Raw genomic sequence first — 6,037 nt, forward strand, 5'->3', positions numbered from 1 at the left:
GGCAGTGTATGTCCACGAAGTCGAGCATAACTTTCTCATCCGGACTCCAAATCAACAGGTTTCAGCGGCATTAGAAAGCTATTTCAGCTGGCTACAATTCTTGTATAACGTGAAAAATCCAAATTCGGACTCGAACATGGTCAAAATTGGATTCCAAAAGCGATCATGAAAATACGTACTACAGTTCGAGGACATGAATGCGCATCGAGAAACGTGCACAAAAACTGTCGCTAGAAAGATACGCACATAAGTAAGTATACAAAGGCATGCACAAAAGTACTCACGCAAAAGTGCATTCGCAAAAAGGTTGATGAAAACACAAACTACAATCCTAGGACATTAATACAAATCAACAAACATGCACAAGCACACTCGCTCAAATGGACATGCACAAACGTATATGTAAAAAAACATGCGCAAAAGTGCATTCGCAACAACGTTCTTCAAAACACGAACTAGAGTACTAGGACTTTAATACGCATCAACAAAAAACAGCAAAAACACAAGATCAAATAGATACAGTGGAGTATAGAAATAAAACTCTACGTTTACGTTTACGTGGATTTTTTTTTTGGATTAATTTATTTTCTGTTTGAATTGGTGGATTTGGTATCTTATAGGTACAAATAAAAAATTAGGTGTCCAGGAAGGAAAAATGATCAAAGAGAAAGAAAAGAGTTGCAATTAGGAAAATAAAATCAAATTAGAAGAGAGAATCCCTCAACATCTTTGGTAGTGTAAATCCACGAAGTCGAGCATAACTTTCTCATCCGGACTCCAAATCAACTGGTTCCGGCGGCATTAGAAAGCTATTTCAGCTGGCTACAATTCCTGTCCAACGTGAAAAATCCAAATTCGGACTCGAACATGGTCAAAATTGGATTCTTAAAGCAATCATGAAAATACGTAGTACAGTTCGAGGACATGAATGCGCATCGAGAAACGTGCACAAAAACTGTCGCTAGAAAGATACGCACATTAGTAAGTATACAAAGGCATGCACAAAAGTACTCACGCAAAAGTGCATTCGCAAAAAGGATCATGAAAACACAAACTACAATCCTAGGACATTAATACAAATCAACAAACATGCACAAGCACACTCGCTCAAATGGACATGCACAAACGTACATGTAAAAAAACATGCGCAAAAGTGCATTCGCAACAACGTTCTTCAAAACACGAACTACAATACTAGGACTTTAATACGCATCAACAAAAAACAGCAAAAACACTAGATCAAATAGATACAGTGGAGTGTAGAAATAAAACTCTACGTTTACGTTTACGTGGATTTTTTTTTTGGATTAATTTATTTTCTGTTTGAATTGGTGGATTTGGTATCTTATATGTACAAATAAAAAATTAGGTGTCCAGGGAGCAAAAATGATTAAAGAGAAAGAAAAGAGTTGCAATTAGGAAAATAAAATCAAATTAGAAGAGAGAATCCCTCAACATCTTTGGTAGTGTATGTCCACGAAGTCGAGCATAACTTTCTCATCCGGACTCCAAATCAACAGGTTTCGGCGGCATTAGAAAGCTATTTCAGCTGGCTACAATTCTTGTATAACGTGAAAAATCCAAATTCGGACTCGAACATGGTCAAAATTGGATTCCAAAAGCGATCATGAAAATACGTACTACAGTTCGAGGACATGAATGCGCATCGAGAAACGTGCACAAAAACTGTCGCTAGAAAGATACGCACATAAGTAAGTATACAAAGGCATGCACAAAAGTACTCACGCAAAAGTGCATTCGCAAAAAGGTTGATGAAAACACAAACTACAATCCTAGGACATTAATACAAATCAACAAACATGCACAAGCACACTCGCTCAAATGGACATGCACAAACGTACATGTAAAAAAACATGCGCAAAAGTGCATTCGCAACAACGTTCTTCAAAACACGAACTAGAATACTAGGACTTTAATACGCATCAACAAAAAACAGCAAAAACACAAGATCAAATAGATACAGTGGAGTGTAGAAATAAAACTCTACGTTTACGTTTACGTGGATTTTTTTTTTGGATTAATTTATTTTCTGTTTGAATTTGTGGATTTGGTATCTTATAGGTACAAATAAAAAATTAGGTGTCCAGGAAGGAAAAAAGATCAAAGAGAAAGAAAAGAGTTGCAATTAGGAAAATAAAATCAAATTAGAAGAGAGAATCCCTCAACATCTTTGGTAGTGTAAATCCACGAAGTCGAGCATAACTTTCTCATCCGGACTCCAAATCAACTGGTTCCGGCGGCATTAGAAAGCTATTTCAGCTGGCTACAATTCATGTCCAACGTGAAAAATTCAAATTCGGACTCGAACATGGTCAAAATTGGATTCTTAAAGCAATCATGAAAATACGTACTACAGTTCGAGGACATGAATGCGCATCGAGAAACGTGCACAAAAACTGTCGCTAGAAAGATACGCACATTAGTAAGTATACAAAGGCATGCACAAAAGTACTCACGCAAAAGTGCATTCGCAAAAAGGATCATGAAAACACAAACTACAATCCTAGGACATTAATACAAATCAACAAACATGCACAAGCACACTCGCTCAAATGGACATGCACAAACGTACATGTAAAAAAACATGCGCAAAAGTGCATTCGTAACAACGTTCTTCAAAACACGAACTACAATACTAGGACTTTAATAGGCATCAACAAAAAACAGCAAAAACACTAGATCAAATAGATACAGTGGAGTGTAGAAATAAAACTCTACGTTTACGTTTACGTGGATTTTTTTTTGGATTAATTTATTTTCTGTTTGAATTGGTGGATTTGGTATCTTATATGTACAAATAAAAAATTAGGTGTCCAGGGAGCAAAAATGATCAAAGAGAAAGAAAAGAGTTGCAATTAGGAAAATAAAATCGAATTAGAAGAGAGAATCCCTCAACATCTTTGGTAGTGTAAATCCACGAAGTCGAGCATAACTTTCTCATCCGGACTCCAAATCAACTGCTTCCGGCGGCATTAGAAAGCTATTTCAGCTGGCTACAATTCCTGTCCAACGTGAAAAATCCAAATTCGGACTCGAACATGGTCAAAATTGGATTCTTAAAGCAATCATGAAAATACGTCACTACACCAAAAGGGGTATTTTCTAACAACAATAGTTTACTATTTCTAACGGATATGTACCGTTAGAAATTTCTAACGTTTAATATCCGTTAGACATATGAGTTATGCGTTAGTATTAATAAAAAAATAATTTTATTATTTTTTTAACGGAGTATAAAATATGACTAACACTTGTGGTCCGTTAGTAATAAGTAAATTAAAAAAAAAACATTCTTTATATTAAATTAATAAAGAAGGCAACATTTTAATTAAAATCCCTCCCCTCTCTCATACGCGTACACTTGACGAGAAATAAAAGAGAAGGAGAAAGAAGCTTGGACTCTGGCAAGACGGGTAACAATCGCCGCCTCCACCTCTGCCTCCGCCCACGCCCCCAGCCCCACCGCTGCCACGACAACCACGACCACCATTTCCGTACAAGCAACGCCTTGTGAACGATGTATGGACGACGACAACAGCAATAATGTTTTAGGGTTTCCACTTCCCTTTCCATCATCGTCAATTGAACACCATCCTTCAAGAATTTACATCGACAGGTGACTAGGGCCACAACAGAAACATCAATTGATACAATTTCAGGTAATTACTACTTTTTAATTATATTCCTTAACATTCAAATTGAGGTTCCCGATTTTCCTTATGAAATTATTTGTGAATGTATATACTAAGTGTTTGCCCTAATATTTTCTTTTTGGATTCTCAATTTTGTCTCTCTCTTGTCATATTTCAATGTTAGTATTTTTTTGTTGTTCTATTGATGCATTTTTTTCGACAACAGGGGATGGCAAAAATTGGGTATTTGAATATACTTGCATAGATGTCTTAAGAGGTGTTATCTGCACAAAATATTAAACTAACAACAAAAACAAGATGTAAAAACTAAAATTTAGGGGATTCACGATTAAACCCCTAACATACAATTGAATAATAGGAGAAGAAAAACGAGAAATAGATGGAGAGAAAGAAGATTATAGTACCTGTGCACGGTGATGGCCGGTGGTCTTGCCGGAGACAGTGGCGGATCGAGACGGAAGAGAAACCAGGAGAATTTTCCCATAGGAAAAACAAAGAGAGGAACGATTACCGGTGGTTGTGAACTTTTCGCCCACAGCTGCTGCTGGAGAAGGAAGAGAAATGAGGGCAGGACAGTTCTTCGATGAATTTCGATAAATATAATAAATTACTAGTCTTCCGTATATGTTTGTGTAATTGTGTTATTATATATATACTTAATATATATATATATATATATATATATATATATATATATATATATATATATATATATATATATATATATATATATATATATATATATATATATATATATATATATATATATATATATATATATATATATATATATATATATTGCTGCCGACATGTAGTTGAGATCACGCCGCTTCAGGTGCCGGCTGGCATCGACGACGCTGCTTCTATCACAAAAGTAAAAAACATCCACTTAAATGAGTTCATTAATAAAATTTCTGAGATTGTGTGCAGATGCAGTAGCTCCAGTGAATTGCTTCTATCATGTTAATTACTTTGTAAATCTCAAATTTTATTTACTCGTTCAATGGTTTGTATCTGATTACTTATTTTGCTTACTTGTGATGCTTTTCGTATATATTGCAGAAGAACCTGAAGTTGTTGGGGAGAAGAAACCCAAGGCTATATAAACAAAGGTATGATAGTACACTTAATGTTAGTATGCCAATTTAGGTATTAGGTATTGAGCAATTGAAAATACTTGATTATTTCAATATTATCACAAGTGTTTTGCTTTTCCCATTAGTAATAGAGAAGAGAGAAGAGATTGTCCCTATTTAAAGCATGGGAAGAAAGTGAGAAGTCAAAAGTTGAAAGAAGTAAGAAGTTTCTCGAACATACCCTGTTCTTTATCGAATTCAATATAGTTTTACGGAGTTACATTTGATTTTAGAACGAAAAGGATATATCGAGGCCTTACCATAAAATAAGAAAAAAAAAAACTAAATAAATAAGGCGGACGCTGACTAATAATTATTTATCTCATGCTTACTAAATAATTTGCAGGGCTTGGAAGAAAGTATATGTTATTGGAGATTGAAAGAACAGTTGGAAAGCGACTCAAGAAGCCGAGATTAAGAAGATAGAGGTAACAACTCATATGTGTTAGTATATGTAGATATTTTGAATAAGTCATTGGGTTGAGTGTATGTACATCTACTACACATTTGTGCTCACTAATTCCGACATTTCATTGAATAGTTTATACTTTGATTTCCTTGTTTTGTTATGGTAGAAACTGGTGAGAAGTTTCTTTGTCTTTGTTTCATATATGTGTGTTGTTTGGTGTTTATTATTTTGTTGTTTTATTTATATCAGGACTTTTGAGTTCAACCTTGGCAGGGCTCTGGAGTGTACATGTTCTGTTTTAATTGCATTTACATGGAGTTTTGTTTTTCATTAATGTATATGAATGTTACTGTAATGGTTGATGGTACTTTTAATTTATAGAGTATTGATCATTTGATACTTTAGGCTGAATTCCTTATAGAGTAGTGGGGAATTTATTGTAATGAACGACTATATTTATGTAATTTATATTTTATTATTTCCGACCCATTTTATAATTAATTACTATTTTCAGTAATTATGATTTTTTTTTATTTTTTTTTCTATTTTTTCTAATGGATATATCCGTTAGGAACTTAGTAAGAAGTGTTACAAACTGAACCATTACAATGAATTTTCTAACCGACAATAAGTGTTAGCAATAATTATTTTTCTAACGGATAGTTTTATTTGTCCTAACGGATATATCCGTTAAAATTGTTTGGCTCTGAATTTCTAACGCCATATTTTTAACGGTTTTTCGCCATTAGAACAATTATTTCTAACGGTCTATATCCGTTAGAAAAAGCCTTTTTTGGTGTAGTGCGTACTACAGTTCG

General features: G+C 34.3%; 1 long non-coding RNA gene across 2 annotated transcripts; it reads left to right on the forward strand.

Annotated features, from left to right (window-relative positions):
- Nucleotides 1-3,378: 3,378 nt before the first annotated feature.
- On the forward strand, nt 3,379-5,736 carry LOC148770140 (uncharacterized). Of its 2 annotated transcripts, XR_016031830.1 has the most exons (5): nt 3,379-3,680; nt 4,737-4,786; nt 4,897-4,969; nt 5,157-5,238; nt 5,469-5,736. It is a non-coding gene; the product is annotated as an uncharacterized LOC148770140 (long non-coding RNA). The 2 variants fall into 2 exon arrangements; XR_016031829.1 differs by lacking the exon at nt 3,379-3,680 and having other exon boundaries at nt 4,563-4,786.
- Nucleotides 5,737-6,037: the final 301 nt, after the last annotated feature.

The sequence above is a fragment of the Erythranthe guttata genome, chromosome 6, assembly GCF_056151865.1.
Source record: "Erythranthe guttata isolate IM_541 chromosome 6, IM_541, whole genome shotgun sequence".
Classification (NCBI taxonomy): domain Eukaryota; kingdom Viridiplantae; phylum Streptophyta; class Magnoliopsida; order Lamiales; family Phrymaceae; genus Erythranthe; species Erythranthe guttata.